This window comes from Lepidochelys kempii, chromosome 18 (assembly GCF_965140285.1).
Source record: "Lepidochelys kempii isolate rLepKem1 chromosome 18, rLepKem1.hap1, whole genome shotgun sequence".
In the NCBI taxonomy this organism is placed as follows: Eukaryota; Metazoa; Chordata; order Testudines; family Cheloniidae; genus Lepidochelys; species Lepidochelys kempii.
This window is the reverse complement of record NC_136397.1, coordinates 21949823-21963823: the sequence shown is the minus strand read 5'-3', so window position 1 is coordinate 21963823 and position 14001 is coordinate 21949823. Positions and strand designations below refer to the sequence as shown.

The 14001-nt window shown below is 44.8% G+C and overlaps 1 long non-coding RNA gene across 3 annotated transcripts in view; it reads right to left on the bottom strand.

Annotated features, from left to right (window-relative positions):
- Nucleotides 1–511: 511 nt before the first annotated feature.
- The window catches only part of LOC140900108 (uncharacterized), a 33062-nt gene continuing 19572 nt past the window's right edge, over nucleotides 512–14001 (bottom strand). For 2 of the 3 annotated variants that reach the window (XR_012155559.2, XR_012155558.2), the window contains 2 exons: nucleotides 1420–1505; nucleotides 512–914 (listed from right to left, as the gene is read on the bottom strand). This is a non-coding gene — a long non-coding RNA (uncharacterized LOC140900108). Of the gene's footprint in view, nucleotides 915–1419; nucleotides 1506–4536; nucleotides 4679–14001 lie in introns of all 3 variants that reach the window. The other variant, XR_012155560.2, reaches the window with a different exon arrangement.

Here is a 14001-nt window from a genome sequence, read left to right as displayed (position 1 = left end):
TGATAACCATATGGCAATGCAAGAGAATGTCACACTGGGAGCTCTGGGGTTAGCCAGAGTGATGGCCTCTTATTGAGCCCGACAGTCCTTCATTTAACACCCGTGTCCAACTGGCATGAGAGGAAAATCACGACCATTGGAGATTTCAGGACCTTACCTTCCGAAAGGAGACGCTCCAGTGGGTATTTCTCACCTACAGATCCTCCTCCGAGCAAAATGGAATGATTGCTCGTGCTGTGGAGTGTTGTCCCTCTCCAGACACACAGAGCAAAGAGACGCTCCCTGCCTGATTTCAAATTAGGAATTTTTAAGGTACCTAGGTGCCTAAAGATGTGGCGAGGCCCCTGTGCCGCTTGATGTCACTTTGGTTTCAATGGCAGATGCTTAACCTGCTTAGGCACTTTTGAAAACCCCACAAAGTGCCTACCCTCATTTTTGGGTGCCTAAATATCTTTGAAAAGCAGGTCCCAAGAACCAGAAAGAATGAAAGCAAAGACTACATGAGACAGCAGACAGTGTTTATGGCTCCTCTGACAACTTGCAGTCATTTGAACACAAAATGGCTGCCCTTCTCTGCAGACAGCTGAGTCCTTGGAGGTTTAAAGGTACAAAATACAGACAGCAAAGGCATCACAGTTGCATGACTAAATATGCCACAGGGGAGATCTCAGACAGTTAGATGTTTAGTTTGCACAAGCATGTGAAAGTTTGGATGTTTCTCCAAGCCTTTTCCCAACTTCCTGGGCTTACAAATTCAGATTGGAAGCCTGATGTCCATATTCTTTCTTGTGAGACATCTGGAATGCCCAGCTTCCTGTCAGGTGGGAGGAACTTACCCTGAGTATGGGCTTTCCTGTGTTGCCTTAGTACCTCCTGCTTCCAGTTCCAGCCATGACAAGGAAGTACAGGGACAGCTGGGAAAAATGACAAAGGACAAACAAAATGGTAATTAGACTTGTATTGGGTGGAAAAGATTCAGGTTCACATTGGACTTGGCTGTCAGGGAAAGGATGGGGGAATCTAACTTTGGACCTTGAGCCCGGTGGCCAAATGCTAAGATTGCAGCAAGCACTCTCTGTGGAGTACTAAAATGTCCTTGCATCTTTAGGTTCTTCCCCCTAACTCTCTTCCTGCCCTTCCGTGACTCATACGGTTCTATCAACACCCTTCCCCTACCCCCTCAGCATAAATAAAGGAATATAAGATCTTCTCTCTGTTTCTTCCCACCCCACGATGTAAACATATGCCAGGACAGCCCCTTTGCTCTCCCAGTGGAGGTTGCCAGAGTGATTCCTAAGAAGAAAGCCCAGTGCTCTTTGCCTCTAGGCACAGTGGGGAGATCTACGGTGAATCTACTGAGCCAGTGGTAGCCCCCACAGCCCCATACGTATTAGAGGTTCCCCCTGCTCTCTCATTTACCAAGGTGGTTGACATGTGGCTGTGTGAAGAAAGAGTTAAAACTTCCTCTTGAGAAACAGGATCTGCAAACATTAACATTGTTCCACCTGAAAAGCACAAGAATAAATCAGAAAAGGGGCGACGTGCATGCAGAGAATGAATAGTAATAAAAGTGATGTGCAAATGTGCCACAGAAAGGTAATTACTTTTCCCTTCATGGCTTACCCATTACAATCTCTTCTTGGGAGTTTGGGAAACGGGATTAGAATGAGGAATTTGTTTTATCTGGAGTGTAAACTTGAGCTGGGAGGTAACTGCCCTCCGTTTGTAGTCGTCTGCTTTGGCTCCTCAGCCAATGAAAGCCATTAACCTTCCTGCTACACCTGTGAAATGAGCCTGCAGGAAGCTGTGGGGAAAGTGATAGATAGCACACACGTCACCCAGCACATCTGCTGTCACCAGGACCGTGTGGGTGCAATTTGCAGACCTCCCCGCACAGAAGGAAAGGATCGGGGCTGCCAGGGGCTGCCTTTGCTGAAGGATTATTTTGTCACATGAATCACATTGTTGGTGGAATCAGCCACAGCTGCATGAAAACCAACCAGCTCGCTGCTGTCCTATCCCACCTGGGTCTCGCGGAGGCTGAGGGCGAGCAATATGAATGACATTGCAAAGTGATGCTCTTTCTTTTAGAGAGGAGAACTCCTTGGGTCCTTGTATCACCTCTCCCCCCCCCCACACCCCTCCCTTCAGAGGGCCCCATAGCAGAGCCACTACAGCTATGGTTCAGAGTGTTGTCGGAAACAGGATGCTACAGGAGGCGGACTCCTGGTCTGATTCAATATGGCAAGTCGTATGTGTCAGCGTCCCTAGGATGGCAAAGCACCCAGTAGAAGAGAAGCCCTGTGTGTTAGCTCTCAGTGTTAGCATACGTCTGTGAGGTATGTTGCACTGAACTAAAGCACTAACTTACTTTTAGGATCATGTTCACACATTCAGTCCCATCAAGTATCTCTGTAGAATTTGTAAGAAGAAAAGAAAACTATCTAAAGCAAATGAGTTTTTAAACTGCTGATGAATCTAACTGAAGTGACTTCAAAATTATTTTTCACTGTGAGAGGAAGGAGATCTTTGTGAAATGACTAGGACAAGAAAATTTCAACTTAAAACTTTTGGAATGATAGCAAAACAGTATATCTATTATGTCCTTACATCTGTACAGAAACAAATAGACGTATAGTATTACTGAAGAGAATCAACACAGTGAGATGCTTTGTCATCAAAAGCAACCTCTTGCTGACAAGCTAAATGAATGTTATTCAGATGACAAAATCAATTCTGCTCTCTATTTAAAAGCCTTTAAACCCAAGAAAGGTGATCTGTCTTCTTTATCGTAGCTGCGGGTTGAAAGGAATGGTGCCATATTAAAAAAAATCTGCGGTGGAAATCTAAGGGCCATTTTCATAACATCAACATAACTTTTTGTGTATGTAGGAAAAGAGTGAGGAGAGGAGCATGGCCTTGACTGACCTCTGAAGTTATATTAATCTTCTGGAAAGCAAAAGGTTTTGATTAACCCTTACAGCGAACTTAAAACAATTGGTTAAGTAGCATCTTCATCCCTGGCAACAAAAGTCCTCTAGTCATGCACAGCAGGAGCAGAAATGGTGCAGGATTCCCTCCACCAGTCTGCTCCCATCTTAGCTGGGAGCAGCCACCTGTAGGAATGAATATTGCAGCTCAGTCTCCGTGGCCCATCTAGTCTTCAGCATCTTTGCTGAGGTAGCCAAAGGAGGAGGGAGGGATGTCTGTTAAGTGCAGTTGAAAATGACACAGGAGTTCACGGAGTTGGAATTTTCTGAATCTTTTTTAAATGATGTTTAATATTTCAGCATGTTAATTTTGGCTAATATCTGCGAAGAGTTTTTAGTAGCACTGTATGTGAACACACCGACTCGTTATGACTTGTATGGAATACTTCTGTGTCCCCATTGTGGTAAAAATTGTCATTGCAACTAGAGCTGAGCAAATCATGGAAAAAAAAATCTGACTGTTCTTTAGAACTGAAAAGTGAATTAGAGACTGGACATATTTGCAACCCTTTTGTGAGCACTTTCCAAGAATATTTAAGTGCCGGAGCTTTATTAGCCAGAATGCTTGCAAAAAACAAATTTTAAGCTTGAATGCCTGAATATTTCTTGACAGCAAATGTTGCTTTGTACATTCAGCTGTAAAATACATGATTTGTGCTGTTACATAAGCCATCCCATCAGGAAACATAAAGAACAGTTTGTGACTTATGGAACCAACCAACACAGTGTGAAGTATGAATATTACAAAGCAACACACCTTTGGAATTCACTTGCTGTTGGTTAGTCACATGGACTGTTTCTCTTCATTGATTGTTTGACACATTTAACTAACCAGAGCAGCCTTTATATACAATGATGTTGGTGAGTAAGTAGAAGATGATCCAGTAAGAGAACAGAAGCATGGAATTACCAGACAGTACACATTGTAATGTTCCCTGGAGAAATTAGGAAACAGTTATGAATCCATTTGAGAATTTCACTGTCTGTTCACAGGCTTTTCACAAACAAATACAAAATGAACTGTTTAAATGTTTCCCCCTAATGATCTGCTCAGGTCTAACTGAAACCATCCAAGTACTGTGTCGTAGGCACAATAACATCGTATGTTCTATACCAGCATCTCGTAGCTCAAGGAATATTTTTTTCCTTGCTGAACTTTCAAGTTCCAGGGTGTAGGAATACAAGATACAATGTTAGTTTGGTGTGAGCAGCAGGAAAGTCAGAATCTGTTCTCTCTAAAAGAGAACTGGAAAAATTCATGGAGGTTAAGTCCATTAAAGGCTATTAGCCAGGATGGGTAAGGAATGGTGTTCTTAGCCTCTGTCTGTCAGAGGGTGGAGATGGATGGCAGGAGAGAGATCATTTGATCATTACCTGTTAGGTTCACTCCCTCTGGCAGCTGGCATTGGCCACTGTCGGCAGACAGGACACTGGGCTGGATGGACCTTTGGTCTGACCCAGTATGGCCGTTCTTACATTCTCAAATCTCCCACTGATATCAATGGGAAGTATGCAAGGCCGTGCACAGGCTTCTTATTCTGCATACCTGATCATTTGCTTTGGAGGGCCAGATCTTGCAGTCAGAGTGCCTCAGTAGGCATATCGGTATTTCTGGGTTCCGTACATCTACCAAGTTTATAGGAATTCATCCTTGAGTTTTCTGCTTCAGCATGTTGCCAGGAGAGACACTGACAGATAAGAGAGAACAATTGCACATAACCTCAATTACCCAAGGATAACAAGGCCCAGTAAACCTTTAAGATATTGGTAATATTTGTATCTATTCAGCTTTTTCAGGGCTAAAGGCAACAATTTGTATCCATTAAGAGTAGACAGTTGGATGTAAAGTTGAGTCCTGGCATGCACCTCAGCACTAGCTGCTTCTTGATGAGTGCCATCTATCAAGCCATACACACTCAAGGATTTTGCCTGCTGCTCATATGAACATTTAGTCTCAGAAATGTCATTACACTCTAACGAGCTGCTTTGAAGCACCAGCTCTTCAACCTGCCCAGCTGCTTCTAGGGCCTTTATTGTTTCACTGGAAAACCATAAACACACCGAAATTCCTGAATTGAACTGAAACTCTGGCCTGCAGATGATGCAGCCTGGTATTCTGCGGCTGACTGATTAAATGGGGAAGGTCACTTTAACAATATAACATCTTGAGGTGACAGGCTGATCATTGAGTCATATCCTTAAATCTCTTCAGTTAATTTCTTTGCAGCACTCTTCAAGATTTGAAAATCAAAACCAAACTCAAACCCTGATGGATTTATCCCCTGGAGTGTTCAGCGTTTTCTGGGTTTCCCTCCCACTGTGCTAAGATGTCACACACCATGGCCACGACTTGATAAAGCATCCCTTTTTAGGACAGTAATTAAGTGCTGTCCTGAATTAGGAATGGATTTAAGCACATACTTAAGAGCTTTCCTGGATTGGGGCCCATTCAAGTATTGTAGCAATTAAGCACATGCACCAACGTTCCTGAGCAGGATGTATTGTTGCTCTGTGTCTGAGTGCAGTAGATGACTTTCCCTGGAGTATGAGGTTAAAGTGACACTGTCAAGGCCCCAGATTGAGGTTTGTAAAAAATAAAGCCAAGGGTTTAACGAAAGTTAATTTGAAACGTAATATTTCCACAACTGCTTTTAACGTCTGTGAAAGTAGCTTGATGTAATTTAACCAATGCCGTGCAGTGCCTTTTAAGGGGTGGCAGCGGCCTAATCTGTTTCGGTGTTTTTGTCAATCTCACCAGGTGCCTATTTGCATCTCTTAGACGTCAAAATTCCTTTGGGAATCTGGCCTTCTCTCACAACACATTTTTGTTTAGTATAGTTCCAGTTTGAATAAAGAAGGCAATAGGTATTGGGTAGCCCACAAGAACCAAGAAATGAAACAGACCAGTTTGGTTTCCTCATCTCAGATGAGTGAAATGTAAGAATTAAGGCATAATTCAGTAGATTACATTTGTCGGATTATCTCATTAATTATCAGAGATTCTACTAAGAGAATGGATAAGGTAAATCTTTTGAATTTGTTCATCTTAATTTTGTCTCTTTAATTCGTACATTCTTATAAATTTTCTTCTGGCTCTTGCTAGTTTCCCAGATGCCACTAGATTTCTGATCAGAAGTTGTAATGCTTCCTTTGAGACATTATACATACCTTGCCTTTTGGATGAATATTTGGCAGGTATATGGCATTAACATCAGTCTCGTATCTATCACATTGCAGATAGGTAAAGCCTCAGTTCATAGCTTTAACATTATTATTATTTATTATTCTTATAGCAGCATAAGTGTTCTGTCAAAGACAGCTCTCTATCCCAAAGTGTTTTCAGACTAATAATAAAAATAATTATTAATAATTAGCTCTTCCATCTCTAGAATTCAAACATCCTTGCTAAGATAAGTAAGTATCATAGTGAATAATACCTACATACCTGGTTCTTCATCCCTAGATGTCAAAGCGCTTTGCCAAGGTGATCAATGTCATTATCCCCATTTAAAGATGGGGAAACTGAGGCACAGGGTGGTGAAATCACTTGCTCAGGATCACACGCAGGTCAGTGGCAGAGCCAGGAGTGACACCTAGGTCTCCTGACTCCCAGTCCACTTGCCAATCCACTAGGCCATGCTGCCTTCCCTTACAGCTGATCCGCTGTGATGATGGTACAGTTTTGCTCTTGTGGATTACCTGAGTTTGTTCATCTCACTGGGCAAGTGTGAGGCTAACCACTTCTCATGTTTTTCCTAGGGGAGCCAGTAGGAGGCATCATATAAACTGATTTGAAATATGAGACTCTTAACATTGCCATTAGTTAGCAAATCATTGTTATTATTATTGTTGTTAGAATTAGAGAAGCATCTACAGACTTCAGCACCATACTGCTAAGGAAAGATATACACACATAACTCAGTGGCAGTCCCTGCACGGAAGAGCACAACACAACAAGAAGACAATGACAAAGCATGATAAGCAGCAGTCAGGGCACTGTTGTCAAGTGCTGTGTAGGGACCAAGGCAGGGTTAGTTTTAAGGTGGGATTTGTAGGGAGACAATGAGGTGGCTTTGTAGATGTTTCTGTGGAGCTCCTCCTTTGCCTAAGGATCAGCAAGGGAGAAAGTAGAAACGAGCTTTTTAGGAAATTTTGCAAATGTAAATCTATTATGCAATCTTCTTTTGAGTGAGTTAATCCCACCACAATAATTAAGGAGCAAGACAGTCTGTGCTATCGGCACATCTGTATCCCTGCTCAGAGAGAAATCACTAATGCTTTTATATTCTTTTCGACGAGAAGGACAGGGACCAGATGGCTTTGGGAATGAGGTCTCCGCATATAGTTGGGAATTTTGCCTCCTTCCCCTTTGGAATACACAGATTCTTGCCTGAAGCCTCCTCATCTTGGCATCTGATTTTACATCCTCTGAAGGTTGTCGGTCTCAGGTTTGTTCGAGGGCGCGTCACGCCCACTGCAATGCTGCATGAAACCGTGGCTAAGGCATCGGCCCTCCATGTAGCTCACCTCATCAGGCATGCTGGGAGCTCCCCAGAGGAGAGACTACCAGCCCTGTAGACTGCTGAGAACTCCCACAAGCAGCACTTAGCCCACTCATTGTCTCCCTGGGTGCCACAGATGAGTCTGACCACTTAAAGTGGAATTATTTCTGGGTGGCAAACCATAAAGTTAATTTGGCGCTAAACCCTTTAAATGGAACCAATTATTTAAGTGCTAATGACTCTTCTGGAGGTCTCTGCCAGACAGTGGCTGACTAGAGCAGTTCAGGGTCTGAAGCCAGAAAAAGCCTATTGTACAGTGGCCATGGGAGGAGACTGAAGTGCTATTGTTGAAGCAGAGGCTATATTAGGTCCCTAGTATTCCAGGTGTTAGAAAACATTGCCTATTCGGAGCTTGTCCCCTGGATTCCTCACATCGGAGAGCCGCTCCTTGACTGGTGATGCTCTGAAATGGAAACAGACATTTCCAAAGCAGGGCACAACCAAATGCACAATGCGCTTGCACTTGAGGAGCCAGCAGAAGCGCCCATTCGGAGCTGCAAGCAGGCATCAAATCAGCAGCAATAACCCACCAAATAGCCATAACTCAGACATAACCAATGAGGATATTTAAGCAGATGCACTGCCCATGCTGTCAGCGTTCAGTTGCCTTTTGCTTTTGCTCTTCCTTATGGTATTCCCTAGCCTTCCCATGTGGTGGGGGCGTCTCTACGTGCGGTCCATCATTGGCACCACAACTCTCCTCATTAATTTCTTAAAACAAAATTCATAACACAATGGAACAGTAAAGAAATCAAGTGTTTGGGCAAGCCCAGGCGCCTCAGCATTCAGTCACGCTCCCAACTGCAGTTTTTTATTTTTTAAATTGTTATTATACAGTTTAGGTTTCAATACACAGGGGAGGAAGCCTGGGGGGCTGGAACAATTTGGACAGTGGGGGTGCTGAGAGCCATTTAACTGAACTGCAAACCCTGTAAATCATGGAAACCACTTCAAGAAAGGGCTGCGGCAGTGCCCCCAGCACCTCTGGAAGAAGTAGAACGAAGAGCTACCTTTGCCTTCTCAGAAATATTTTAGAGCAAAAATATCAGTCCTCCAATGGCAGGAAATGGAGAACCAGCTGCTTACAACAGCTCAAGATTTTCAAAAGCAACTAATAGTTTTGAAGGTCTCCACTTTTGGGGTGTCCTGATTTTCAGATAGTGCTGAGCACCTGCCCTTTTAAAACCGGGCCCGCTATGCTTACCTCAGGGCACCCGGAATCACTAGTCACCTTGGCCAGGGCCCCAAGAGTTACAAATCTAAGTGTTGAAAAGTAGATCAAAGTAGTGTCTGCTGGTAAAGTCATTGGAATGCTGCAAAACCTCTAAAGCTACTGCAAATGCTAAATTAATAAAGCACAGTTATGCTTAAGCTTTACAAATGACCCTCTGAAATGTTTGCAGCTAAATACTTTCCTTCAGGTTAACATTTTTTGCTAGCAGAGTCTTATATTATTTAATTAATGGAAAAATTATTATGTTCCCATAAATTAAATTTTAAAAGATAGCTTTAAGTGTCCTTGTTACAGTGTTTGTTTTGTTTTGTTTTGCTAAGGCTAGTTCTGTTTCACGTTCCTGGATCGTTTTAAACCCCGACCTAGCCATGTTAAAACACTCATTATATTTTTTCTTTCTCTTTTTCTCTCTGTTTCACAAAACAGTAAACACTCTTTAAACTGAAATAAATCAATGAAGAGCACAGGTAGCGTATTTATTGAATTAACTGAAAGCATGTGGGGAGCACACTGGGCTGGGAGTCAGGAGACCTGGGTTCTTTTCACAGCTCTGTCACTGACTTACTGTGTGATCTCGAGCAAGTTACTTCAGGGGAGTCTTTTGAAGATACAAAGGGCAGTGTGATGCCTACTTACAATCGTAGGGCCGGAAGAGTCCTCCTGGGTCATCAAGTCCAGGGCCCTGCTATTGCAGGCACTCATGTAATCCTGTTCTGAAACGTATCTAGATCTATATTAAAACCAGTGAGGTTTGTTGCCCCCAACCACTCCTGCTGGAAGTCTGTTCTCAAACCTCACTCCCCAAAGTCAATGGCAGCTGGGCGTCCAATTCCCCTTTGCGCCTTTGAAAATATGCCCTTCTCCTGCCCAGGTTTCCCCATCCATAGAACAGGAATAAGGATACCTGGTCTCCTTTGTAAAGTGCTTTGAGATCCCTGGATGAAAGGTTCTGTGCAAGAGTGAAAACTATTTTATTATTGTTGTTTTTGTTGTTTATTTTGCCCATCTCTCCCCAGTACCCAGACTAGTAGTTAAATTCTTACAAGGTCTCTGTAGGTTTCCTAAATTCACAGAGAAGCCCTTGAGAAAGCTCCTATGTTTTATAGATTTGTCATTCCTTTGCTTGCTCTAACAGTGTTGTTCCTTCATTTTGCTCAGCTTTTGCACTCATTTTGCTAATAAGCAGCAAAAAGGTCTTTGCAGACTCCCAGACCTGTAACTGAGGGTCGTTCTGTGCAAACGCTGGACCTGACTGTCTCACTGAGTAGCTTTCACACATTCTGAATGACTCCCTTGGCCCAGGGGAGTTCCGATTAACCCAGAAAGGTGACCAGTCAGACAATGGAATGGAATCAGCAGGAACCAGACAATTCATCCCAGAAAGAGGAGGGGGTGAAGCAAAGTAGCCCCCTTTGGCTGCTCAGGCCTGCAGGTGCAGTGCTTTTGAGAGGAAGAACCTACTCCAAATATTCCTGAACTAAGTTGTCAGGAACGTTGTAGCTTTCATTGGTTTCTTGTTTCCTGAAAGCTCATAGCAGAGTCCTTCATGCCATAATTCATCAAAGGCATTCATTGCATCAAAGACAGTAGCCAGACTCCTTTGAACCCTCCGATACAACTACAGGCAGCCTGGTAGTGGTGCCAATTTTTAGCTGCTTTGCAAGGCACTCAGGTGTTTTCAATTAATCAACAGCTCACAGAAAAACCCATCTGCCAATATCCACAAGGGTCTCGCTCTGCACTTACTGACTGTGCCCCTCTGCACATTTACCCAGCACAAGGACCCGTAGAGCCTCAGACACTTGTCATGGGACGTGACATAGGAGAACTAAACCAAAGATTTCTGCTGTCAGCCAGTGCCACAGAGATTATAGCTCTGGCTGTTGTGGGAGATCGCACCAGTGCTCAGCTCCAGCACAGGGCGGGAGGGCTCTCCGTATACGACCCAAGAGCACGTGGTTATGCTGCCATGGGTCGTTCCCGCTCAGGCAGGCACAGGGGCCCTTGCTAGCCCCGCTTTCTATTCATGGGTCAATTGTGTTGTTTCAAATCAATAAGCCCTTTCCTCTGACAGGAACCTATTGGCTTCCTCAACACGTGTTCTTGTGTCATTGCTGTTCTGTATCAGACTGCTTGTTCCTGCCCTTGTGGCACAAGCCACTTTCCTTGCTGATGATGAATGAATGGCAGATGGGTCAGAGGTTCGGGTCAGAAAAGCGCCCACAAGCCCAGCTCTTTATCCAGCGCAACCATCCAGCTGTCCTGATTCCTGCAAGCTCGGGCTGCAAAGCTCATGAAAACGTGCTTCCTGAGAGCATGGAGCAAACTCAGCCCTGCTCCACATCAGCCGCTCGAGGGATAGTCCCAGGCATAGGGCCCCTAGCAACAGCAAGTGCGCCCCCCGCTTGTGCCCGCGGCAGAGTGTGCCCCCAGCTTCCATTGTACCAGTGAGCCCTGGGGATAGCACAGCCCTGAGAAGTGAGAGGTGCGGGCAGAGGAGGGGAGGAGCCAGGGTAGCCAGTGGATGTATTTGATTTAGCGACCTTAGCAGACTCTGGCAGCAAGTCTCCTATGGAGCCTGTTTGGGATTAAACCTGCTCTCCTCTGGGTGAAAACCTCCCCAACCCCAGGCTGGCCTCCTGGGGTGAGTCTGCATGGCTCTGTGCCAGCCAGGTTGAATCTGGCTCTGTGTCTGTGGTTCTCCTTCAGTTTCTGGTCAGAAACTCTGAGATCCACACATGGCCAGACACATGCTCAGTAATAATAATGGGATAACATCTGCCTTGAGCTCTGAGGACCAAATTCTGGAGTCCTGTCAAAGCCTGGGTAAAAGCACCATGTGCAGGCTATGCCTGCCGAAGTGTGGGGGGGGGGGCAGAACCCACCCTCCCCAAAGAGAAGAGCACCAGCACAGCTACGTCTATAACCTTCACACTTCACAGCGACTGGGGCCCCTCTCATCCCCCCCGATGCAAAGTTTAGCCTGTGGATCTGCAGAGTTGCAGCTGTAATGAACATGAACCTGTCCTTCCCCTGCCCCCATAACGCTCCTCTGCACTGCCAGGGAGGGGCAGCCAGTGGCCCTGTTCTGCAGCAAGCAGTGGGGCAGAGGAATTTTCACAGCCTGACCTCTAACCCCATCCTCTGCACGGCAGTTGCATTGTGTGTAAGGCTCTCTGAACCCCTGGACTAGCAGGATCTGGCCCTAACAGCTGGCCCGAGCTGATCAGCAATCGTCTGTGTCAGTAACCCCAGTTCAGTGTTCCAGATATCAAATGTTAAAAGGAGTTTGATGCAGATGCCAAATATCCAATAAAGAAGGGAATTCTGCTTCCCACTCCCTCCCGCCCGCCCCCCCCCCGAATCCAAAGCAAGAGCATCAATAATCCTCTAGTCCAGAACTCCATGTCCCCTGCGTGTTCCCAAACACACATTAGTTTTGTGTTTTAGCAAAGGTATGGGAGAACAAACGGGTTTAATCAAAACCATCCCCACCTCCCACTGTTAATAATAATAATGTCATTGCAATATTAAGCCCGTTAATTCTCACCCTCACTTTACTTGTTTTTGTTTTTGCACTCTCTCGCTGTATTTTCCAATTTAATTAGTTTCAGTATTTTTGATGGCAACAGGTCTTGGTTTATCTTTGCAGCTAATACTCCTAATTGTTTATCCTTCCTTCAGTGCTATCTCATTAACTTTATAGGCTACCATTTCCACTGCATCTGCAGAATTAATTTCTTCTGTGTGGTGAAGTTCAGCCTTAAAGTACATTTCTGAAACCTTTCCCCTCTGTCCTGTCTCATCCTCATGTGCCTGAAGGAAGTAAATAGGATCTTGAAATGACCATTCCCCTGATGAAAAACCTTGGCAATTCATCATTTTCATAGCAATCTGTGCCCTTTCCAGGGTCAGAGGTAGAATAAATGCAGAGCTGGCTGCAGATGTGAGGGCTACTCATTAGCTCTGTGTAGATTTATTTATTTTACTCTTTCTGTTAACTGACATAACACGTCAGTCATGGACAGCACACACCCTGCTGTGGCAGGATGCCTCAAACCTGCCTGGGAGGGGCCAATTATGGAGAAGTCCAGTGCACTAGCCCATTCAGTCCTTGGCATGTTTGTTCCGGTTGCCAGTGGCAACCAGGAGCCCTGCAACCCTGCAATCTCATGCTACGATAGTCTTGGAAGCTAAGCAGGTTTGGACCTGACCTGCGATTAGATGGACGACCTGGGTAGTGGTATTGGTCATTTCCTCAGAGTCAGTCCTAACCCAAAGCCCCTGCACTGTGCTAGTGGCTCTAAGCTGCTGGCGGGGCCTTTCTGGGATGAGACATAAAGTTCTGGTCCTGACCACTTGCTACTATTAAGGAACTGAACCTATTGCTCTTTTCACAAATGTCCTGGCAAAATTCTGCTCCAGGCAAATCGCATTCAGCCCACTTGAAATCCCCCTGGGTAAGGCACCAGGCCGGAAGTATTCATTTCCCTATGGAATGTGGAGCTCAGAAACATTCCATAGGAACTAACCCCCACAGCCCTGGAGCATGCTCCGAAGTCTCTGCTGAAGTTAGACACGCAGAGTGCGGGCTCTTGCCAACAGGCCTCTCTCTTGGACCAGAAAAACTGGTGGCTGACCACCGGCCCATGCTACCGAGCACTCACTATTAAAATGCATCTGTTCAGTACTATACGCATGGGGGCTTAATTAAGTATGTGGTTGTATGTAACCATGAGGCAACTAGCTAGTGTTATGTATGCACAGAAAGGGGGAGCCTGGTAGGGTCTTTGAAACTTTAAACACCTCCAGATTATTTTGGGGCATTGTGACATTATTCAGAGCTCCAGCTTGCCTAGTCATTATTTTCTTGCCAATTTAGAAAAAGATGGCTCTACCTGAATGGCAAAGAAACTAGGAAGTGAAGCCTTAAGCCTTGCCTGGGGCTTGACAGCTGCACCTGAGTTTAGAGGAATCCAAATTTATGTCTCAGGTTGTTAAGCACTTCCCTTACTTTTGAATCCCATTCTCTTGACTCCAAACTAGAAAGAAAAGGGTACAAGATGAATTAGCAATAGCTCCCTCTGCTTTAATAGAGTGATAGCACTTTCCATTTTCGCAGGAGGATTTTCACCATTTAATTTCAGATGACAGATGAAAATGGAAAAGAAGCAGCTTGCTGACAGGAACGGAAAAAGGTGTCCAGATATTGCCA